This window comes from Oncorhynchus masou, chromosome 5 (genome assembly GCF_036934945.1).
Source record: "Oncorhynchus masou masou isolate Uvic2021 chromosome 5, UVic_Omas_1.1, whole genome shotgun sequence".
NCBI classification, from domain to species: Eukaryota; Metazoa; Chordata; class Actinopteri; order Salmoniformes; family Salmonidae; genus Oncorhynchus; species Oncorhynchus masou.
The window spans coordinates 89,820,724-89,848,222 of record NC_088216.1 but is presented as its reverse complement, the minus strand read 5'-3'; the positions used below and the strand labels follow the sequence as shown (position 1 = coordinate 89,848,222).

Sequence of the window (27,499 nt, the reverse complement as noted above, 5' to 3'; positions counted from 1 at the left end):
TATATTTGTTGACTTTTGTTAATAAAATAGTTTTTTTCTGCTGTCAGATACGTCTGTACGTATTCAATTATATATTTTTAATCCTGGTGCTGAGTTAATCTGAGTTAATGTGTCACGGCTAATTGAATAGCTAACAGGCTATGTGTTTGTAGATCCGCTGAGGTGAAGGAAGCTACAATAAACAATGTGATAACGACTGAAGTCATTCTTAATAGCCCCCCCCCCCCAACCCCACCCTCCCCTTCCAGATGCACTAAAATCCAGACCCTGGCTACGGCTCGGTTTACAATAACTTAATTTTTTATAGATTAATTAAATCAATATTAGCACGTTAGTGTTGAATCACATTGGCCCTCCAATTTTGAATTATAATTCAAATTATAGTAATTTTCTAGGTAACAATCTTAGAAAGACTAACATGTTTGCATATGAAACACAAAACTATCACAATAACAGCTGTTTGACTTTCTTATTTCTGTTGACAAAACAAATAAAACAAAATAAAAAAAATAAATGTAAAATAAATGAAAAGTAAAATGTAATCAGGTTGGTCATGTTTCCCCTGGAGGTAGGTGATTAGATATCAGACATGGGAGGTCTTATCTGTGTCCCAAATGACGCCCCGTTCCCTATATAGTGCACTACTTTTAACCAGGGCCTATATTAGGTAGTAGTCCATATGGGCCCTGGTCAAAAGTAGTGCACTATATATAGAATAGGATTCCATTTGGGAATGCATCCCTTGGTTGTGCTTCACCTTGATTACGTTGTTTTCTGCAAAGAGTTGGCCTCGGAGACAGGCTGAATACAACAGGGTTTAGATGTAAGCCTCTTCGGTGGCTGCTGCCGGTGTCCGCTCAGGGCCGTTCTCCTGGCGTTCTCCTCTCACCATCATCGGGGGTTGGATCATTATCCGCAGACGCTGCAATGTGCGAGAGAACGATACGTTCAAAATACGTCAGACATCTTTAGGCTGTAAGTTACAACATTAACATGCTATATGCAGATGCTGTGAGGAAATGATTTGTTACATATCTTCATGCTTTCACATTGCTGATAATACATTGTATCACGCACCAGATAGCTCGCTGGCATCCGTGTCTGTGAGATCAAGCCTTTCCGCCTGGTGCTTGGCACACACAAACCAAGGAATTGATTGCTACAATTTAAGCAATCAAGATTGCACTGACTGACACAAAGGGCGGACAGCTGCTCCTCTCGTTGCCAGTGACGACCGCAGCGCTCCATCCTTGACAACACCAGAACCAGCAATTACTGTTCCTTTCACTGCAAGCTGCAGCTCAACAGACGAAGCGTCATGGGACCGACCAGCCTCACATTCCTTTCTGTGACCTTCTCAACAGACGTAGCGTCATGGGACCGACCAGCCTCACACTCCATTCTGTGACCTTCTCAACAGACGAAGCGTCATGGGAACGACCAGCCTCACCCTCCTTTCTGTGACCTTCTCAACAGACGAAGCGTCATGGGAACGACCGGCCTCACATTCCTTTCTGTGACCTTCTCAACAGACGAAGCGTCATGGGACCGACCAGCCTCACACTCCTTTCTGTGACCTTCTCAACAGACGAAGCGTCATGGGACCGACCGGCCTCACACTCCATTCTGTGACCTTCTCAACAGACGAAGCGTCATGGGACCGACCAGCCTCACATTCCTTTCTGTGACCTTCTCAACAGACGAAGCGTCATGGGAACGACCAGCCTCACATTCCTTTCTGTGACCTTCTCAACAGACGAAGCGTCATGGGACCGACCGGCCTCACACTCCTTTCTGTGACCTTCTCAACAGACGAAGCGTCATGGGAACGACCAGCCTCACATTCCTTTCTGTGACCTTCTCAACAGACGTAGCGTCATGGGAACGACCAGCCTCACACTCCTTTCTGTGACCTTCTCAACAGACGAAGCGTCATGGGAACGACCGGCCTCACATTCCTTTCTGTGACCTTCTCAACAGACGAAGCGTCATGGGACCGACCGGCCTCACATTCCTTTCTGTGACCTTCTCAACAGACGAAGCGTCATGGGAACGACCAGCCTCACACTCCTTTCTGTGACCTTCTCAACAGACGTAGCGTCATGGGACCGACCAGCCTCACACTCCTTTCTGTGACCTTCTCAACAGACGAAGTGTCATGGGACCGACCGGCCTCACATTCCTTTCTGTGACCTTCTCAACAGACGAAGTGTCATGGGACCGACCGGCCTCACATTCCTTTCTGTGACCTTCTCAACAGACGTAGCGTCATGGGACCGACCAGCCTCACACTCCTTTCTGTGACCTTCTCAACAGACGTAGCGTCATGGGAACGACCAGCCTCACATTCCTTTCTCCTTCTCAACTGAAGAATGTGTATACATGTATCTTAATTTGATCACCCTGTTGTCACAGATAATTTTTAAATGAGCTTTGTGATTTACAAGACTAATGCATTGCAACAAAATACATTATCGCCAACATTTTGCTGTCCTCAAACTTTTCTTTTAGAATGTCTGTGAGAACCAACAATTATTTATACGGATTAATATAGAAACAGTAATCGCCAAGAGCAATATTCCCAACTAATTTTGGATTAAGTGCCATACCATCTATTTAAAATTGTACAAAATACCCCACAGCCTGTGACAAACTCTCTGCTGCAGGCAGATCTCTTGCTGAGACGCACGCTATGGTTCGAGAAGAGTTGGGAGTTGTTGGACATAAAATGGTCGCCTTTAAGGCCGACTCTGTCTATGCGAGGAGAGCACTTGCAATGCCAGGATAGTTGGTTCGATTCCCGGGACCACCCATAGGAAAATAATTTAGGCACGCATGACTGTAAGTCACTGGATAAAAGTGTCTGCTAAATGGGACAGACATATACAGTCCTTCAGGAAGAATTTGACACCCATTTTAACACATTTTGTTGTGTCACAGCCTGAATTTAAAAATGGATTAAATTTAGATTTTGTTTCACTGGCCTACACACAATACTCCAAAATGTCAAAGCGGAATTCTTTTTTTAGACATATTTACAAGTTAATAAAATATGAAAAGCTGAAATGTCTTGAGTCAATAAGTATTCAGTCACATAATAAGTTACATGGACTCACTCTGTGTGCAATAATAGTGTTTGAATGTCAACATCATGTACTCCACACATACAATTATCTGTGAGGTGCCTCACTGAATGTCAAACACAGATTCAACCACAAAGGCCAGTGACGATGTTTCGCAAAGAAGGCGACCTGTTGGTAGATGGGTCAAATAAAAAGCAGACATTGAATTTCCCTTTGAGCAGGGTGAAGTTGTTAATTACACTTTGGATGGTGTATCAATGCAACCAGTCACTACAAAGATACAGGCGTCCTTCCTAACTCAGTTGCTGGAGAGGAAGGAAACTGCACAGGAATTTCACCATAAGGCCAATGGGGACTTTAAAACAGTTACAGAGTTTAATGGCTGTGATTGGAGAAAACTGAGGATGGATCAACAACATTGTAGTGACTCCACAATACTAACCTAAATGACAGAGTGAAAAGAAGGAAGCCTGTACAGAATAAAAAATATTCCAAAACATGGGGCGGCAGGGTAGCCTAGTGGTTAGAGTGACGAGGCGGCAGGGTAGCCTAGTGGTTAGAGTGTCGAGGCGGCAGGGTAGCCTAGTGGTTAGAGCGTTGGACTAGCAACCAGAAGGTTGCAAGTTCAAAACCTCGAGCTGACAAGGTACAAATCTGTCGTTCTGCCCCTGAACAGGCAGTTAACCCATAGTTCCTAGGCCATCATTGAAAATAAGAATTTGTTCTCAACTGACTTGCCTTGTTAAATAAAAAACAAGGCACTAAATACTGATGCAAAACATGTGGCAAAGAAATTAACTTTATGTCTTGAATACAAAGTGTTATGTTTGGAGCAGCACATTCCTGGCTGCATCACGTTATGGGTATGCTTGTCATCAGCGAGGGAGATTTCGAAGAATATAAAGAAACGAGGCAAAATCCTAGTGGAAAACCTAGTTCAGTCTGCTTTCCTACAGACGCTGGGAGACAAATTCACCTTTCAGCAGGACAATAATCTAAAACACAAGGCCAAATATACACTTTAGTTGCTTAACAAGATAACATTTAATGTTCCTGAGTGGCCTAGTTACAGTTTTGACTTAAACCGGCTTGAAAATATATGGCGAGACTTGAAAATGGCTGTCTAGCAATGATCAATAATCGACTTGACAGAGCTTGAAGAATCTAAAAGAATCTAAAAGAATAATGTGCAAATACTGTACAATCCAGGTGTGCAAAGCTCTTTAGTGACTTACCCAGAAAGACTCACAGCTGTAATCACTGCCAAGGTGTTTCTAAAAAAGTGCTGACTCAAGGGTGTGAAAACTTTTATATTCAAGATCTTTTGTATTCAAGATATATTAGTGTTTATTTTTCAGAAATGTTTCTTCCACTTTGACATTCCAGAGTATTTTGTGTTGACCCAAAAAAACAACAACAATTTAATACATTTTAATCCAACCTTGATACACAACATAATGTGTAAAAAGTAAAGCGGTGTGAGTACTTTCTGAAGGCAATGTGATTGTCAGCAGCTGAGGAAGACAGAAGGTGATGTGTTACCTCTTTGTAATCCCCCTTGAGGTTGAGGAACATATAGATCATGTAGCCAGGTATCAGGAGCATGGAGGACAACGCCATGCACCAGCCTACTCCCTGTCCCCAGGCCGGGAACACGTAGTTGTTCATGGTGAGAGGAACCATCTGGACAGCACTGAACAGGAACACTCCCTGGAACACAGAAGAACAACCTGGTCACAACACAATCAACCACAATGGGGGAAAAAAGCCTTAGGGCCTAATTGTGTTTTCATCCTGGATAATGTTTTTTAAATGTATGTAATGTTGTATCTGGTTAGAACGGACTACTACTTTCCATTGTCTAATACAATTAATCAATCAAAGTCAACTTGTTACATTACAAACACAACACCAAGGATGAAGGAATATGGAGGGTTATTAATGCCAAAAATATGTTGTATAATTTGGTTTTACAGCCCTCCATACAAAAACACCATAGAGTTCATTTAGCAACTTGTGGTAGACAATTGAATGCTTTCCATTGATTTGTAAATTAATTTTATGTCCTGAATACAAAGTGTTATGGTTGGGGAAAATCCACTGGCTGCATCATGTTATGGGTATGCTTGTCATTAGGAATAGGGAGTGTCTGTACTCCCTGTTCATCCACGCTTCTAACTCTGTCATCAAGTTTGCAGACGACACAACAGTAGTAGGCTTGATTACCAACAATGACGAGACGGCCTACAGGGAGGAGGTCAGGGCCCTGGAAGAGCGGTGCCGGGAAAATAACCTCTCACTCAACGTCAACAAAACAAAAAGAGCTGATCATGGACTTCAGGAAACAGCGGAGGGAGCACCCCCATATCCACATTGAGGGGACCGCAGTGTAGAAGGTGGAAAGCTTCAAGTTCCTCAGCGTATACATCACTGACAAACTGAAATGGTCCACCCACACAGACAGCCTCAGAAGGCTAAAGAATTTGGCTTGGCACCTAAAAACCTCACAAAACTTATACAGACGCACAATTGAGAGCATCCTGTCGGGCTATATCACAGCCTGGTACGGCAACTGCACCAACCGCAACCACATGGCTCTCCAGAGGGTGGTGCGGTTTGCCCAACGTATCACGTTTGGCAAACGACCTGCCTCCCAGGACACCTACAGCACCCACCTTCAAAGGAAGGCCAAAAAGATCATCAAGGACAACAGCCACCTGAGCCACTACCCATTCACCCCGCTATCATCCAGAAGGCGAGGTCAGTACAGGTGCATTAAAACTGGGACAGAGAAACTGAAAAACAGTTTCTATCTCAAGGCAATCAGACTGTTAAATAGTCACCACTAGCACATTAGAGCCTGCTGCTCTATATACATAGACTTGAAATCACTGGCTACTTTATTAACTAGTCACTTTAATAATGTTTACATACCTTGCATTACTCCTCTCATATGTATATACTGTATTCTATTCTACTGTATCTTAGCCTATGCCGCTACGACATTGCTTGTCCATATATGTATATATTATTCATTCCATTCATTTACTTAGATTTGTGTGTGTTGTTGTGGAATTGTTATATTACTTGTTAGATATTACTGCACTGTTGTCTCTAGAAACACAATCATTTCGCTACAACTCACAATAACATCTGCTAAACACGTGTTTGTGACCAATAACATTTGATTTCATTTGATGTTTAATGCTCTAGTTTGAGAATGTCTTTCAACAGAGAAAGGGGAAGAGATATATATAGAGAGAGAGAAGAAGAGAGAGAAAGAGAGAGAAGAAGAGAGAGTACTTACAGCCACGATGAGAGGAGTGAACACAACCCAACACAGCTTCCACCACAGGCAGGGCCTAAAGCCAATCATCTCCTCAATGTTGGCAAGGAACTTATCAGCACCTGCAAGATATGCAAGACAGGAAGCAAGTAGGTCAAAGGTGCTGTGATGGAAGACAAGTAACTGCACTCATTGGAAGCAGATTTTGGAATTTGGATTTTGAGCTGCCCAACACCCAAACCTTTTACATAGACTATTACATTGAGAAGGCCCCAACCTCTTTGTACATCAGTCAGGTTAGCGACGTCACCATAGCTCTAACAGGAAGTGAGGTAACCGACTCACCATAGAACCAGGATATGGAGACACACTCGAAGAAGACCAGGAAGAGCAGGCACATTCCACTGGCAGAATAGTAGTCAAACAGCTTGAACACATACAGCCCACCCTATTGGATGAGAAGAGAACAGAGAAAGAGTGTTGAGGAGAGTACACATACAGCCCACCCTATTGGACGAGAAGAGAACAGAGAAAGACTAGTAGTCAAACAGCTTGAACACGTACAGCACACCCTATTGGACGAGAAGAGAACAGAGAAAGAATAGTAGTCAAACAGCTTGAACACGTACAGCACACCCTATTGGACGAGAAGAGAACAGAGAAAGACTGTTGGATACAGGTTCCCAAGTGTAGAGAGAACGAGACCAGCAAGACGGGGAGTCGTGGGGGGGGGATATAGAGGATAGGAGATAGAACGACTGAGATGTGATGTAGCCTATTAAACTGGTGACGTGGAATAATCTGAGGGATTAGAGCACCAGTGGTGGTAGCTGGTGGAGGGTCACTGACCCGAGCTGCCTGCCTGTCTCCCTGGGAATCTTCAGGGCTTTGGAGCCCGGCGCTAGGGAAGGGTGGAGGGAGATGAAACGCTAGACTGGTACTGCAGAGCTGAGGTGAACAACTGATTAGGCCGATTGTTTCAATCCAAGAGGGATGCAGACATTAATCTCCAGTGACAGATGTGATAATGCTGTGAAGAGCGGTGTAGTAGGGTAGAGAGTGGTGGGTAGTGTTTCATACAAGCAGAGGACTGGGGGCGTGACTGGAAGCATTCAGTGATCCTGTCAGTGGCCACGCTTATAGGTACAGGTTTCAGGAGGAGAGTTATTGACCTCAGAGTCCGGGATGTGGAGCTTGAGAAGACATCATCGTTTTCCCTGGTTTGATCCTGTGAAAGAGTCCAGGGCGGGGGGGGGTCGAGGAGTTAGGATGAAGCCACCTAAATAACATCGACTGATCAGATACAAGGATGTCAACACAGCCTGTAAAGAAATTACATTGAAGAAAAATAACATGGAATGTTAAGAGACTTAATAGTTTGATATTAAGCGACTTAAAGATTTGATGTTAAGGGACTTAAAGGTTCAATGTTTTTGATCTAATTGTCACCAGTCATAAAAGTCTACACCTAGTCGTAATAGACAGTCAGAATAGATGAAGATAGTGTATGTAATTATGTATCGGTAGACCGTAACAAAGTAGATCTAGTTAACTACACTGTCATTACATCACAATACAACTGAACCCAGTTAACTCAGGTGAACGAACCTTGACAGAGCACCTTTTTTTGCTTATTTCCCTATATTTTGGGGATCCCGAGAGGCACAGCGGTCTAAGGCACTGCATCTCAGTGTTAGAGGCATCATTACAGACCCTGGTTCAATTCCGGGCTGTATCACAACCATCCATGATTGGGAATCCCGTAGGGCTGTGCGCAATTGCCCTAGCATCGTCCAGGTTAGGGATTGGCCGGGGTTAGGCCGTCATTGTAAATAAGAATTTGTTATTAACTGACTTACCTAGTAAAAATACATAAAAATACACCACGTAGAACAACCCAAGCTGTCAAAATCTGTCATGTGATGTCATTTTCTGGTTTAAATCTAGTTTTCAGCTGAGGTAATGTCAGACAACTAGATAAGACGTATTGTTCATGGCGATGCAAGGATGCAGTGCTGCCAACTGGACCCCATTCACACGCACTGGACCCCCTTCACATGCACTGGACCCCCTTCACACGCACTGGACCCTTCACACGCACTGGACCCTTCACACGCACTGGACCCCCTTCACATGCACTGGACCCCCTTCACACGCACTGGACCCTTCACACGCACTGGACCCTTCACACGCACTGGACCCTTCACACGCACTGGACCCTTCACACACACTGGACCCTTCACAAGCAATGGACCCTTCACACGCACTGGACCCTTCACACACACTGGACTCTTCACACGCACTGGACCCTTCACACGCACTGGACCCTTCACACGCACTGGACCCTCTTCACACGCACTGGACCCTTCACACGCACTGGACCCTTCACACGCACTGGACCCTTCACACGCACTGGACCCTTCACACGCACTGGACCCTCTTCACACGCACTGGACCCTCTTCACACGCACTGGACCCTTCACACGCACTGGACCCTCTTCACACGCACTGGACCCCTCACACGCACTGGACCCTTCACACGCACTGGACCCTTCACACGCAATGGACCCTTCACACGCACTGGACCCTTCACACGCAATGGACCCTTCACACGCACTGGACCCTTCACACGCACTGGACCCTTCACACGCACTGGACTCTTGATACGCACTGGACCCTTCACACACACTGGACCCTTCACACGCACTGGACCCTTCACACGCACTGGACCCCCTTCACATGCACTGGACCCCCTTCACACGCACTGGACCCTTCACACGCACTGGACCCTTCACACGCACTGGACCCTTCACACGCACTGGACCCTTCACACGCACTGGACCCCCTTCACACGCACTGGACCCTTCACACGCAATGGACCCTTCACACGCACTGGACCCTTCACACGCACTGGACTCTTGATACGCACTGGACCCTTCACACACACTGGACCCTTCACACGCACTGGACCCTTCACACGCACTGGACCCCCTTCACATGCACTGGACCCCCTTCACACGCACTGGACCCTTCACACGCACTGGACCCTTCACACGCACTGGACCCTTCACACGCAATGGACCCTTCACATGCACTGGACCCCCTTCACACGCACTGGACCCTTCACACGCACTGGACCCTTCACACGCACTGGACCCTTCACACACACTGGACCCCTTCACATGCACTGGACCCCCTTCACACGCACTGGACCCTTCACACGCACTGGACCCTTCACACGCACTGGACCCTTCACACGCACTGGACCCTTCACACACACTGGACCCTTCACAAGCAATGGACCCTTCACACGCACTGGACCCTTCACACACACTGGACTCTTCACACGCACTGGACCCTTCACACGCACTGGACCCTTCACACGCACTGGACCCTCTTCACACGCACTGGACCCTTCACACGCACTGGACCCTTCACACGCACTGGACCCTTCACACGCACTGGACCCTTCACACGCACTGGACCCTCTTCACACGCACTGGACCCTCTTCACACGCACTGGACCCTTCACACGCACTGGACCCTCTTCACACGCACTGGACCCCTCACACGCACTGGACCCTTCACACGCACTGGACCCTTCACACGCAATGGACCCTTCACACGCACTGGACCCTTCACACGCAATGGACCCTTCACACGCACTGGACCCTTCACACGCACTGGACCCTTCACACGCACTGGACTCTTGATACGCACTGGACCCTTCACACACACTGGACCCTTCACACGCACTGGACCCTCTTCACACGCACTGGACCCTTCACACGCACTGGACCCTCTTCACACGCACTGGACCCTTCACACGCACTGGACCCTTCACACGCACTGGACCCTCTTCACACGCACTGGACCCTCTTCACACGCACTGGACCCTCTTCACACGCACTGGACCCTTCACACGCACTGGACCCTCTTCACACGCACTGGACCCTCTTCACACGCACTGGACCCTTCACACGCACTGGACCCTTCACACGCACTGGACCCTTCACACGCACTGGACCCCCTTCACACACACTGGACCCTTCACACGCACTGGACCCCCTTCACACGCACTGGACCCCCTTCACACGCACTGGACCCCCTTCACACGCACTGGACCCTTCACACGCACTGGACCCTTCACACGCACTGGACCCTCTTCACACGCACTGGACCCTTCACACACACTGGACACTTCACACACACTGGACCCTTCACACACACTGGACCCTTCACACGCACTGGACCCTTCACACACACTGGACACTTCACACACACTGGACCCTTCACACACACTGGACCCTTCACACGCACTGGACCCTTCACACGCACTGGACCCTCTTCACTGGCACACCTCTTATTTATCATTGAAAAAACTTCTGCTTTTATTTCCTAATTAATCTGGAGAATAGTCAGTGAGTTCACTTTTCAACTCAAATCTGCTGTTTTACATCACGAGTATTGTAACAGGTCCAGCTTCACCTGGGAGACCCATCACCTTTCAACCACTGCACTACCACCTCACCGCCACCTCACTACCACCTCACCGCCACCTCACTACCACCTCACCGCCACCTCACTACCACCTCACCGCCACCTCACTACCACCTCACCACCACCTCACTGCACTACCACCTCACCGCCATCTCACTACCACCTCACCACCACCTCACTACCACCTCACCGCCACCTCACTACCACCTCACCACCACCTCACCGCCACCTCACCACCACCTCACCTCAACTCACCACCACCTCACCTCACCACCACCTCACCTCACCACCACACTACCACCTCACTACCACCTCACCGCCACCTCACTACCACCTCACCACCATCTCACCGCCACCTCACTACCACCTCACCACCATCTCACCGCCACCTCACTACCACCTCACCACCACCTCACTGCCACCTCACCGCCACCTCACCACCACCTCACTGCCACCTCACCGCCACCTCACTACCACCTCACCGCCACCTCACTAACACCTCACCGCCACCTCACCGCCACCTCACTGCCACCTCACTGCCACCTCACCGCCACCTCACCACTACCTCACCTCACCACCACCTCACTCACCACCTCACTGCCACCTCACCGCCACCTCACTGCACTACCACCTCACCACCACGTCACTACCACCTCACTGCCACTCACCGGCACCTCACCGCCACCTCACCGCCACCTCACCGCCACCTTACCACCACCTCACTGCCACCTCACCACCACCTCACCTCACCACCACCTCACCTCCACCTCACCTCACTACCACCTCACCTCACCGCCACCTCACCGCCACCTCACCACCACCTCACTGCCACCTCACCACCACCTCACACCCTCACCACCACCTCACCTCACCCCACCACCTCACCGCCACCTCACTACCACCTCACCGCCACCTCACCGCCACCTCACCACCACCTCACCTCACCTCACCACCACCTCACCTCACCACCACACTACCACCTCACTACCACCTCACTGCCACCTCACCGCCACCTCACTACCACCTCACCACCATCTCACTACCACCTCACCACCATCTCACCGCCACCTCACTACCACCTCACCACCACCTCACTGCCACCTCACCGCCACCTCACTGCCACCTCACCGCCACCTCACTACCACCTCACCGCCACCTCACTAACACCTCACCGCCACCTCACCGCCACCTCACCGCCACCTCACTGCCACCTCACTGCCACCTCACCGCCACCTCACCACTACCTCACCTCACCACCACCTCACTCACCACTACCTCACCTCACCACCACCTCACCTCACCACCACCTCACCACCACCTTACCGCCACCTCACTGCCACCTCACCGCCACCTCACTGCACTACCACCTCACCACCACGTCACTACCACCTCACTGCCACCTCACCACCTACCTCACCTCACCACCACCTCACCACCACCACCTCACCTCACCACCACCACCTCACCACCACCACCTCACCTCACCGCCACCTCACCACCACGTCACTACCACCTCACTGCCACCTCACCGCCACCTCACCACCACCTCACCGCCACCTCACTGCCACCTCACCTCACCGCCACCTCACCACCATCTCACCACCACCTCACCTCACTACCACCTCACCTCACCGCCACCTCACCGCCACCTCACCACCACCTCACCACCACCTCACTGCCACCTCACCACCACCTCACCTCACCACCACCTCACCTCACCCCACCACCTCACCGCCACCTCACTGCCACCTCACCGCCACCTCACCTCACTACCACCTCACCTCACCACCACCTCACCACCACCTCACCTCACTACCACCTCACCTCACCACCACCTCACCACCACCTCACCTCACCCCACCACCTCACCGCCACCTCACTGCCACCTCACCGCCACCTCACCTCACTACCACCTCACCTCACCACCACCTCACCTCACCTCACCACCATCTCACTGTCGCTGAATGCTTCCTTATGGCAGCATAAGATAATAGGCTATACTATTGATTTAACCAGTAGCATTAACCCTGTAGCATTAACCCTTTAGCATTAACCCTTTAGCATTAACCCTGTAGCATTAACCCTGTAGCATTAACCCTGTAGCATTAACCCAGTAGCATTAACCCTGTAGCATTAACCCTGTAGCATTAACCCTGTAGCATTAACCCTGTAGCATTAACCCTGTAGCATTAACCCTGTAGCATTAACCCTTTAGCATTAACCCTTTAGCATTAACCCTTTAGCATTAACCCTGTAGCATTAACCCTGTAGCATTAACCCTGTAGCATTAACCCTTTAGCATTAACCCTGTAGCATTAACCCTGTAGCATTAACCCTGTAGCATTAACCCTGTAGCATTAACCCTGTAGCATTAACCCTGTAGCATTAACCCAGATCCACAGGACATTATTCACCTACTTTGGTCACTAACTCAGCAGAGATTCTGGTGACCCGATTTAACTCACTGAAATAATGAACATTATTTTGGCCAAACAGATTGTGAACCCAAATGTGTAACTGATTCAGGTGGAGGGGGTGACAACATAGTGAAATATAATTTGTGCTGGATGTGAGGCGGAGCAGATTTCGGCTACGTCATCTTGCCTTCAGGAGATGTGATCTGTTTAATTCATTTGGTCTTACACAATAGCTGATAGTCATTAGAACAAGTCCCATCGCCTACAGTGGGCTAAAACAGAGACGATGTGATTTGACTGGACTGGAGTAGATGTGACTGGACTGGACTAGATGTGACTGGACTGGACTAGATGTGACTGGACTGGACTAGATGTGACGGGACTGGACTAGATGTGACTGGACTGGACTAGATGTGACTGGACTGGACTAGATGTGACCGGACTAGATGTGACCGGACTAGATGTGACCGGATTAGATGTGACTGGAGTAGATGTGACCGGATTAGATGTGACCGGACTAGATGTGACCGGACTAGATGTGACCAGACTGGAATAGATGTGACAAGGACTAGATGTGACTGGACTAGATGTGACTGGACTAGATGTGATTGGACTAGATGTGACTGGACTAGATGTGACCGGACTAGATGTGACTGGACTAGATGTGACTGGAGTAGATGTGACCGGACTAGATGTGATTGGACTAGATGTGACTGGACTAGATGTGACTGGACTAGATGTGACCGGACTGGACTAGATGTGACTGGACTAGATGTGACTGGACTAGATGTGACTGGACTAGATGTGACCGGACTAGATGTGACCGGACTAGATGTGATTGGACTAGATGTGACCGGACTGGACTAGATGTGACCGGACTAGATGTGACCGGATTAGATGTGATTGGACTAGATGTGACTGGACTAGATGTGACCGGACTGGACTAGATGTGACTGGACTAGATATGACTGGACTAGATGTGACTGGACTAGATGTGAGCGGACTAGATGTGACCGGACTAGATGTGATTGGACTAGATGTGACCGGACTGGACTAGATGTGACCGGACTAGATGTGACTGGACTAGATGTGACCGGACTGGACTAGATGTGACTGGACGAGATGTGACCGGACTGGACTAGATGTTACCGGACTAGATGTTACCGGACTAGATGTGACTGGACTAGATGTGACTGGACTGGACTAGATGTGACCGGACTGGACTAGATGTGACTGGACTATATGTGACTGGACTAGATGTGACTGGACTAGATGTGACCTAGATGTTACTGGACTAGATGTGACTGGACTAGATGTGACCGGACTGGACTAGATGTGACTAGGACTGACTAGATGTGACCGGACTGGACTAGATGTGACCGGACTAGATGTTACCGGACTAGATGTGACTGGACTAGATGTGACTGGACTGGACTAGATGTGACCGGACTGGACTAGATGTGACTGGACTATATGTGACTGGACTAGATGTGACTGGACTAGATGTGACCGGACTAGATGTGATTGGACTAGATGTTACCGGACTAGATGTGACTGTACTAGATGTGACTGGACTGGACTGAACTAGATGTGACCGGACTGGATGTGATTGGACAAGATGTTACCGGACTAGATGTGACTGTACTAGATGTGACCGGACTGGACTGGACTAGATGTGACCGGACTGGACTAGATGTGACTGGACTAGATGTTACCAGACTAGATGTGACCGGGCTGGACTAGATGTGACTGGACTAGATGTTACCAGACTAGATGTGACCGGACTGGATGTGACCGGACCGGACTAGATGTGACCGGACTGGACTAGATGTGACCGGACTGGACTAGATGTGACCGGACTAGATGTGACCGGACTAGATGTGACCGGACTGGACTAGATGTGACCGGACTAGATGTGACTGGACTAGATGTGACTGGACTAGATGTGACTTGACTAGATGTGAGCAGACTGGACTAGATGTGATCGGACTGGACTAGATGTGAGCAGACTGGACTAGATGTGATCGGACTGGACTAGATGTGACTGGACTAGATGTGACTAGACTAGATGCGACTGGACTAGATGTGACTTGACTAGATGTGACCAGACTAGATGTGACTGGACTAGATGTGACTTGACTAGATGTGACCAGACTGGACTAGATGTGACCGGACTAGATGTGACTGGACTAGATGTGACTTGACTAGATGTGACCAGACTGGACTAGATGTGACCGGACTGGACTAGATGTGACTGGACTAGATGTGACCGGACTAGATGTGACCGGACTAGATGTGACTGGACTAGATGTGACTGGATTAGATGTCACCAGACTGGACTAGATGTGACCGGGCTAGATGTGACCGGACCAGACTAGATGTGATGGGACAAGATGTGACCGGACCAGACTAGATGTGACCAGACTGGACTAGATGTGAATCCCTCCACCGTACAGAACTAGATGGTAAAACATATTAGATCAGACTAAATGTGACAATTTCGGACTAGTTGGGGTCTACTGTTGACTAGATGAAGAATAAACCAGGTTGTTCATCAGTAGATGTCAGTCACTGACACTGGACTAGATGTTTTGGGGACTATTGATGTGACCAGCTATCTAAACTTAGTATTCATGGTGGAATTACCTCCCGGTTATTGAAAACTCATATTCCTCTCCACCTCAAACTAAATGAGTGAATTGCATGTTACGGACAAGATGTGACCCAATAGGTGTAGAATTGCAGAAATCTTGTATTAATTTTCTACACCCAACTGCAAAATGTGACACAAAATTCACACTAAATGTGTCTCTCTGGTCTAGATGGTGTCCGGACTGTTTCGCTAGATGTGGTGGTACAACACAACATGGACTAGACAACACATTATATAATACTATACAACACAGGATATACTGATATAGACTATATGTGATACAACACATGATATAGTACTATATGTATACAACACTATATAGTACTATACAACACATGATATAATACTAGATGATATAGTACTATACAACACAGGATAAAATACTATACAACACAGATGTGATATAATACTATATAACTATGATAATACTATACAACACAGGACTAGATGTGAGTGAACTGAACTGGATGTGAGTGAGTGACTTGGATGTACTATACAACACAGTGAATACTAGTTAATACTATACAACACAGGATATAATACTGAGTTGGATATACAACACATGATATAATACTATACAACACATGATATAATACTATACAACACATGATATAGTGATACAACACATGATATAGACTATACAACACATGATATAATACTATACAACACATGATATAATACTATACAACACATGATATAGTACTATACAACACAGGATAAAATACTATACAACACAGGATATAATACTATATAACACATGATATAATACTATACAACACATACTATACAACACATGATATAGTACTATACAACACAGGATATAGTACTATACAACACATGATATAGTACTATACAACACATTATTCCTCTCAGAGCACTACTATACAACGGATATAGTACTATCCACACAATATAATACTGCAACACAGGATATATAGAATATACAACACATGATATAATACTATACAACACATGATATAGTACTATACAACACATGATGTAGTAAACAACATGATATAGTACTATACAACCCACCCATGATATCAAAGATATAATACTATCAATGATATAGTACTATACAACACAACTCAGTATAGGGTCTATATACTTCCTGATATGCTTGATATAGAATAGTAGAATAAACCAGGTTGTTCATCAGATATAGTACTTACAACACATCTATACAACACATGATATATACTATACAACACATCACTGATATAGTCCAACACAATATAAACAACACATGATATAGTACTAGCCACATTTTTATACAACACAGGGGGATATAGTACTATACAACACATGATATAGTAGGATTGTACAACACATGATATAATACTATACAACACATGATATAGAGGCCAGCTATAATACTATAAACACATGATATAGTACTATACAACACAGGATGGATATTACTATACAACACAGGATATATTGAAAATACTATACAACACATATATAATACCAACACAGGATATAATACTATACAACAAAGGATATAATACTATACAACAAAGGATATAATACTATACAACACATGATATAGTACTATACAACACATACTATACAAGACAGGATATAGTACTATACAACACATGATATAATACTATACTCTGATATAGTACTATACAACACAAACTATACAAGACAGGATATAGTACTATACAACACATGATATAATACTATAAAACACATTGTACTATACAACACATACTATACATCACATGATATAGTACTATACAACACATGATATAATACTAACAACACATGATATAATACAAAACACATGATATAATACTATACAACACATGATATTCACACTAAAACTTAAAACATGATATAGTACTCTACTATACAACACATGATATAGATATACAACACAGGATATAGTACTATACAAAGATATAGTTTACTATACAACACAGGATATAGTACTATACAACACAGGATGTAGTACTATACAACACAGGATATAGTACATACAACACATGATATAGTACTATACAACACATGATATAATACTATACAACACACATGGATATAGTACTATACAACACATGATATATACTATACAACACATGATATAGTACTATACAACACATATAGTACTATACAACACATGATATAGTACTATACAACACATATAGTACTATACAACACATGATATAGTACTATACAACACATGATATAATACTATACAACACATGATATAATACTATACAACAAAGGATATAATACTATACAACAAAGGATATAATACTATACAACACATGATATAGTACTATACAACACATACTATACAAGACAGGATATAATACTATACAACACATGATATAATACTATACTACACATGATATAGTACTATACAACACATACTATATATAGTACTATACAACACATGATATAATACTATAAAACACATGATATAGTACTATACAACACATACTATACATCACATGATATAGTACTATACAACACATGATATAATACTATACAACACATGATATAATACTATACAACACATGATATAATACTATACAACACATGATATAGTACTATACAACACATACTATACAACACATGATATAGTACTATACAACACATACTATACAACACATGATATAATACTATACAACACATGATATAATACTATACAACACATGATATAATACTATACAACACATGATATAGTACTATACAACACATACTATACAACACATGATATAATACTATACAACACATGATATAGTACTATACAACACAGGATATAGTACTATACAACATATGATATAATACTATATAACACAGGATATAATACAATACAACACATACTATACAACACAGGATATAGTACTATACAACACATACTATACAACACATGATATAATACTGTACAACACATGATATAGTACTGTACAACACATGATATAGTACTATACAACATATGATATAATACTATATAACAGAGGATATAATACTATACAACACATGATATAATACAATACAACACATACTATACAACACAGGATATAGTACTATACAACACAGGATATAGTAGTATACAACACATTAACACTACTAGGTTAGATAGATTAGATGTTGGATGGAACCGACTTCCTGCATCTCTTATGGAATATTAAATTATTATAGTATTATATATAGTATTATAGATATATAGATTATAGATTATCTATAATAGTATTATAGAATACTATTCCAATCACGCAACTCATCAAGCAATGCATTAGATGGATAATACTACATTCATTGTCCAACAAACAAACAAAACACAACACAACAATGCAATAACTGTCACGCCTTGGTCTTAGTATTTTGTGTTTTCGTTAATTAGTTGGTCAGGCCAGGGTGTGACATGGGTTTATGTTGTTATATTTCGTGTTGGGGTTTTGTAGTTATTGGGATTGCGGCTGAGTAGGCTTGGCTGCCTGAGGCGGTTCTCAATCAGAGTCAGGTGATTCTTGTTGTCTCTGATAGGGAACCGTATTTAGGTAGCCTGGGTTTCACTGTGTATTTCGTGGGTGATTGTTCCTGTCTCTGTGTAGTTTCACCAGATAGGCTGTAATTAGGTTTCACGTTCCGTTTTGTTGTTATTTATTTATATCAGTTATTTCATGTACCGCGATTCATTCATTAAAGACATGAGTAACCAACACGCTGCATTTCGGTCCGACTTTCTTTCGACAAACGAAGAACGCCGTTACAATAACACAACATAACAACAACAACACAACACGACAAAATACACACAACACAATAACGCAACAAAAACAACAAGACAACATACACAAAACACAACACAAACACAACACCACAACACCACAACACAACAACACAAACACAACCACACAACAACACACAAAAACACAAAACAACAACAACACAAAATAACAACAAAACAACAACACAAACACAACAACACAACACAAAACACCACAACATCACAACAACACAACATAACACAAAACACCACAACATCACAACAACACAACATAACACAAACCACAACATAACAACACATCACACAACAACACAACACATAACACCCATACAATAACACAAAACAACAACAGAAACATGAAATGCAAATAGCTGTTGTTTCTTCACCTGACTGTCTATTCCCAGCATGAGCAACATAGAGAAGAAAAGGATCGCCCAGAGAGGAGAGATAGGCAGCTGGGTTACTGCCTCAGGGTAGGCCAAGAACGCCAAGCCAGGACCTGCAACACAACACAGACAGTTAGAGACGGGATCTGACAACGCAACACAGAAAGAAACAGGATCTGACAACACAACACAGACAGTTAGAGACAGGATCTGACAACACAACACAGACAGTTAGAGACAGGATCTGACAACACAACACAGACAGTTAGAGACAGGATCTGACAACACAACACAGACAGACAGTTAGAGACAGGATCTGACAACACAACACAGACAGTTAGAGACGGGATCTGACAACACAACACAGAAAGAAACAGGATCTGACAACACAACACAGACAGTTAGAGACAGGATCTGACAACACAACACAGACAGTTAGAGACAGGATCTGACAACACAACACAGACAGACAGTTAGAGACAGGATCTGACAACACAACACAGACAGTTAGAGACGGGATCTGACAACACAACACAGACAGTTAGAGATGGGATCTGACAACACAACACAGACAGTTAGAGACAGGATCTGACAACACAACACAGACAGACAGTTAGAGACAGGATCTGACAACACAACACAGACAGTTAGAGACGGGATCTGACAACACAACACAGACAGTTAGAGAAGGACTTTGACAACACAACACAGACAGACAGTTAGAGACAGGATCTGGCAACACAACACAGACAGTTAGAGACAGGATCTGACAACACAGCACATCCCAGACAGAAACGGGATCTGACAACACAACACAGACAGACAGTTAAAGACGGGATCTGACAACACAACACAGACAGTTAGAGATGGGATCTGACAACACAACACAGACAGTTAGAGAAGGACTCTGACAACACAGACAGTTAGAGACAGGATCTGACAACACAACACAGACAGTTAGAGAAGGACTCTGACAACACAGACAGTTAGAGACAGGATCTGACAACACAACACAGACAGTTAAAGACGTGTTCTGACAACACAACACAGACAGTTAAAGACGGGATCTGACAACACAACACAGACAGTTAAAGACGGGATCTGACAACACAACACATCCCATTCCTGTTCAAATACCTATATAGAGAAGTGTTTCAATGCCGTGGTTTTACAGTGAGTCCTGCTCTTATTCCAAGATTTGCTCATATTGTTTTTACTCAAATCAAATGTTACTTGTCGCATACTCCCGAATAACAGTGTAGACCGTGAAATGCTGATTTACCCAACAATGCAGTTCAAAAAATAGAGTTAAGAAAATATTTACTAAAATAAACTACAGAAAAAATAGTCAAATTAAAATGTAAAAGTTCAAATAACAACGAGGATATATGCAGAGGGTACCGGTACAGAGTTAATGTGCGAGGGTACAGGTTAGTCGAGTTGTACATGTAGGTAGGGGTAAAGTGACAATGCATAGATGATACACAGCAAAGCAGCAGCAGTGTAAAAAGAAAAAGGGGGAGGGATGTCAATGTAAATAGTCCGGGTGGCCATTTGATTAAATAGGCTAAGTCATGTATTGTTCCATTAAGATCTATATCAATAGTGAACGGTAATTACCTGAGGCTGCTACTTCTATTATAGGCCTCTTTGTCACGTTGGCCATGAAGCCCACAATGGAGAAGATGACTAAGCCAGCGAACATGCTGGTGAACGAGTTGATGCAGCACACAATGACAGAATCTCTGCAGGGAGATGGAGAGAAAGACAAAAAGCATGGGGTTTGGAACGTCTGTGGTCACACTGATATGGAAGCCTTATCAAAACCACAGCACATTTAAAATTGGGGAGGGAGGGAGGGAGGGAGGGAGGGAGGGAGGGAGGGAGGGAGGGAGGGAGGGAGGGAGGGAGGGAGGGAGGGAGGGAGGGAGGGAGGGAGGGAGGGAGGGAGGGGGAGGGAGGGAGGGAGGGAGGGAGGGAGGGAGGGAGGGAGGGAGGGAGGGAGGGAGGGTTTTGCATTCTATAGCCGAGTGTTACTTTAATGTCAATGGACTGACCTATTCATTTCAGAGATGGGGTGATTGTTCATTCGGTGCCAGGGTTGAACATAGGAGAGAGACAGAGATGATGTGACAGCTGAGAGATGTGTTTTCTCTTTGTCTCTCTCTCTCTCTCTCCCCCCCCTCTCTCTCTCTCTCTCTCTCTCTCTCTCTCTCTCTCTCTCTCTCTCTCTCTCTCTCTCTCTCTCTCTCTCTCTCTCTCTCTCTCTCTCTCTCTCTCTCTCTCTCTCTCTCTCTCTCTCTCTCTCTCTCTCTCTCTCTCTCTCTCTCTCTCTCTCTATTCAATTCAAAAGGGCTTTATTGGCATGGGAAACATATGTTTACATTGCCAAAGCAAATGGAATAGAGAATAAACAAAAGGGAAATAAACAGTGGAAACATTAGTAAACATTACACTCACAAAAGTCTCTCTCTCTCACTCTCTCTCTCTCTCTCGCTCTCTCTCGCTCTCTCTCGCACTCTCTCGCTCTCGCTCTCTCTCGCGCTCGCTCTCGCTCTCTCTCGCTCTCTCTCGCTCTCTCTCTGTCTCACTCGCGGTGTTGTAGATTTTAACCTACCTGTTTACATGACTATTGAACGGTGTTGTAGATTTTAACCTACCTGTAAACATTATTATTGAACGGTGTTGTAGATTTTAACCTACCTGTAACATGACTATTGAACGGTGTTGTAGATTTTAACCTACCTGTAAACATTATTATTGAATGGGTTGTAGCTTCCCAGAGCAATCAGCGATCCCAGCCCTAGCCCATAGGAGAAAAAGATCTGAGTGGCAGCATCCAACCACACCTGAGGAGAACAGAGAGACAGAGAGTCAAAACACACCACAACTCAAAACATACTGCAAGTCAAAACACACTGCAAGTCAAAACACACCGCAAGTCAAAACACACCGCAAGTCAAGACACACCGCAAGTCAAAACAGACCGCAAGTCAAGACACACTGCAAGTCAAAACACACCGCAAGTCAAGACACACTGCAAGTCAAGACATACTGCAAGTCAAGACACACTGCAAGTCAAAACACACTGGTACTCACAACATCACATACAGCAAATCAGCATCCATTCTCCCTCTGTATCTGCTCACTGATAAAGGCTAGCTCCCTCTGTATCTGCTCACTGATAAAGGCTAGCTTCCTCTGTATCTGTTCACTGATAAAGGCTAGCTACCTCTGTATCTGCTCACTGATAAAGGCTAGTGACCTCTGAATCTGCTCACTGATAAAGGCTAGCTTCCTTTGAATATGTCCACTGATAAAGGCTAGCTACCTCTGATTCCTTGAGCTTCTCGAAGTTAGGCGTGATATAGAACAGGATTCCATCGATGGCTCCGGGCAGAGTGATGCCGCGGCAGAAGAGGATGAAGAGCATAAAGTAGGGGTACGTTGCTGAGAAGTACACCACCTGAAACAGGGAGGGAGGGAGAGACTTGTTCAAATACAAGACAATGGAGCTATGCCACCCTACTTACGTCATTATTACAGCCAGGACCCATGCATGGATTAACTGCCATTGTTCCAGTCAAATGTTTCTTAATGGATTTTTAATCTATAGTAACGCCTCTTACTTTTGCAAATACGCCAGGGGACATGCTGGGACATGCTGGACCCCCCCCCCGCTCTCCCAACATCCAATACGGCTGCCAAAATCTAATATGGCTGCCAAAATCCAATATGGCTGCCAAAATCCAATGTCAAGATTCCTCTGTGCGGTTTAGCCCCTACTCTATGAATTTAGTCAATGGCAGCCTCTTACCTTGCCGGTCCATGCGACACCTTTCCAGATGCAGAAATAAACCAGGACCCAAGCGATGGCCAGCGTGATGGCTAGAGGCGCTCTGATCTCCCCAGGTTTCTCCAGACCATCCGTCAATTGGTGCATGTTACGTCTATAGGACAAATCAACCAATGAAACCAATCTATCAACCAACCAATCAATCAACCAACCAATCAAATCTATTTATAAATCATTTTTTTCATCAACTACAACTCCATTCATTATTTTCTACACTGCGTGGTCTAACCACGACCAAAAAAAAAAATAAAAAAAAATTGTTTAACAAAATATAATAAAATAAAATATGTTCTTTACTCCCAGAATTCCTGAACTGCGCTGGTGAGGTTGACAGCGTTCGGGATGCTGTAGTTGGTGTAACAGCGATCTGTATTCCAAGAATTTCCACATGATTGCCATGGCAACTCCTGTAATAACAAAGACAGTTGTTTTTTTCTCACACTTTTTGTCATTTTGCCCATCTCTTTTCACCCGGGCGACATGCACCACATTGTTTTTTGAAAGGGTACTGATGGCCAAATTCGATATATTTGAATTAACTATACTTAAAAGAAACAGTATTTCTTTCTTTTCAGCATTCAAATGGATAACACCGAAGAGGCCTATGCCCCCTGCTCTTTCAGTCCTCAGTCATGCTACTTAAAGACATTCATCGGGGAAATGTGCTTTTCCTTTTTTTAAACCTCCCAGTAAACGAAATGCAATAACCTCACATGAATTCGATTTTTCTTTTTTGGTTTGTTTGTTTTGTACTTACAACTTTTTCATAGAAAAGCAATATTATCCATCATACTCACAGAAGTAAAGGAGGACCAGAGATAGTATATGGCCCAGGAAATGATGACAATGTAATAAATATTTAGCCAGAAAGAAAGCACTGCAGCGGCCAGACCAACACCTAGAACAGCAGGGAAACGTGAAATTAGGAATGTATATACAGTCAGTTAATATAAGATGAAATAATGTGACATCTTGAGATATTTGAGAAACAAATACATAAAATAGCTTTAGCTAGTTATATGAAATATGTGGTTTGATCTGTAATTACAACGGGGAGAGGAGGCGTGCACTGAAATTGCAGATATTTGTCTGTGTTTATTGAGAACCAGCAAAAAGAGTATTGGATGAGGAGACCTAATTGTCTTACGGTATATATTGAGATGTATTTCAGTTGAACCTCTAAACGTAGTGTTTTGATTTACCTTTAAACATGGGAGCCAGTTTCCACACCCCAAGCCCTCCAATCGATGTGTACTGACCGAGGGACGTTTCGAGCAGAAACAGGGGCATGCCAGCAAATATGAGCGTCAAAAAGTAGGGAATCAAGAAGGCCCCTGAATGGAAGGTGAAAGGTAAGTAAACAAAACATACATAGAATGGTGAATAAAAGCGACCATTTGCATTGATATACCGGGAACATTTCAAATCATCCAAAGAAATAAAGAGATGAAGACAATATTTTTTGTATCACAATGCCGCGCCTAAAATTAATGATAATTACGCTCAATCTGGAGAGGAAAAGACCATTGTGATAATTAAATGAGGGACCCAGAACACATTTTCTGTTTGATGGGTTAAGTTTTAAAGCCTCCTGTTTTTGAAAACACGGGAAAAGCGCCGAAATCTTGATTACCTCCTCCGTTCTTCCCACATAGATAAGGGAATCTCCAGACATTTCCGAGTCCAATTGCGTACCCGACGCAAGACAGGAGAAAGTCAAATTTTCCAGTCCAGTTCTCTCTTTCGGGAAGTTCCTTTTTCTGGACTTTTACGACCAAAGTTTTGGGTTTGTCGTTAGGCTCCGCATTCACCTCCGTTAAAACGTGTCCATCCGAGGCTTTAGTTCCATTAGTCGCCATGTCTCTCTGATTAGGTTTAGATTTCCTGGCAAGGCTGGCAGGCGGTTGGAAGATTTTAACCCCACTGATCCACGTAGAGAGCAGCTTCGCGGTTCGTTACCCAGCCGATTGACCGTTGGATGTGAAGGAGCGGGAGAAGGAGAGGGAACACGGAGGAAGTTAAAAGCGAACCTGGAAAAAAAGAGCAAGAGAATGTTACCAAATAGGAAATTAAAATAATGATAGGACCCTAAATATTTACATAATATTAAATTAACACGGGAATTATCCAAATTAAAGTATAGCGCTGAAAATGGGCCGTTTTGAAGAGTTTTCATTGAGTCACTTTGTTGGCGCAGGGGACAAGAGATCACACGAAGACCCTGTGGTGCTTTTTAAACAGCCAGGGCCCGTTGATTCACTGCGTCGTTATACTCTCAATGTCTCCCTTATACAACTTTAAAACAGCACACATTCCGCAGACAGGTCATTTCATACTGTTAAGAGGAGGAGGCGACCCCCGCTGTCGAATTATTCAGCATTTGTTTGAATGGTTAATTGCAGCGGAACTCAACCATCAATTTGACACACAAAAAAATGATAAATTACGTTCATTCACACGCTATGGCTTAGAATGTATGCATCCAAATAAGTGTAATGTTATAAATAAAAACTGAATTGCAAAGCATTCATATTAACATAAATCAGCTTGAATGTTAATTATCCGAGGTTAAATACTTTCAATATAATTTATCTTTAATTATTCGTAATAAATGTGAGACAAAGGTAAATTCGTCGATTAAAAAAAAAATCGTTCATGTTACAAGTCAAAACGCAATGTGCGTATTGTGGAAACATTGGCTAGGCAACGTCAAGCTTTTGGTATTGTTAGGCTTTTATTTGTTTGAATAATACCGTGCCTCTATATCTGTAGTATAATGGTCAAATATCCCCCGTTTTTCCCATCAGCTAGTTGACATTTATGGAAAGAGATGGAGATGGATATGTGTCCGCCAACAAAAGCGACAAGATTTACGCGTCCGTCACTCTCCTACGCGTCCTTTCACATTTGCTGATTATATTCCATGAATTATGGAACTTCAAAAAACGAATCAAATGTAGAATGATGTGATTTATCACTCTCTTTGAAGTTGCATGGATTTAAAAATATATATCATTGATTTATCCAATTTAGGCTAATCATCTCGGCTACTCAGTGCGCAACATCCGAAACACCGTTTTTCCCCACCGAGACGCAACTCCGCTTCCCCAAATGGGTCCACACTGTCCAATGCTCTGACCATCGCAATGAAGTTTTCCCACACTGTTTAACGTCAATTCTGTACTTACAATTAAACTGCTGAGCCAGCCATAATTGTGGGACATGGTATAGTATCCGTGCGTTCTTCGAAAAGTTGTGTTCTTGAAGCTTCTAACCGGGCAGACCAAATCAAATATTTTTAGAGATAGATAAGCAAAACTAAACTATGATCCTGATGGGAAAGGTGAGTTTGCAGGAAAGCAGGAACTAGGTGTGAGTGGTGCTGTCCGTTAGCTTGGTGATGCCTGAAGGAGAGAGAGACAAGCAGAGGAGAGCAGAGCGGGGGGGAACAACACCACGAAAAGGCAGCAGCTTCACCTCGTAACACCGTCTATCTTCAGCGGCCAGGGTTGTTACGCGGACCACAAATCCCCGTTCTCATCTACATAGCGTCAATGTCATCTGTAAATCGAC

General features: G+C 44.4%; 1 pseudogene; it reads right to left on the bottom strand.

The window, feature by feature from the left end:
- Positions 1-252: 252 nt before the first annotated feature.
- LOC135530286 (sodium- and chloride-dependent GABA transporter 1-like) lies at positions 253-27,499 on the bottom strand (annotated as a pseudogene).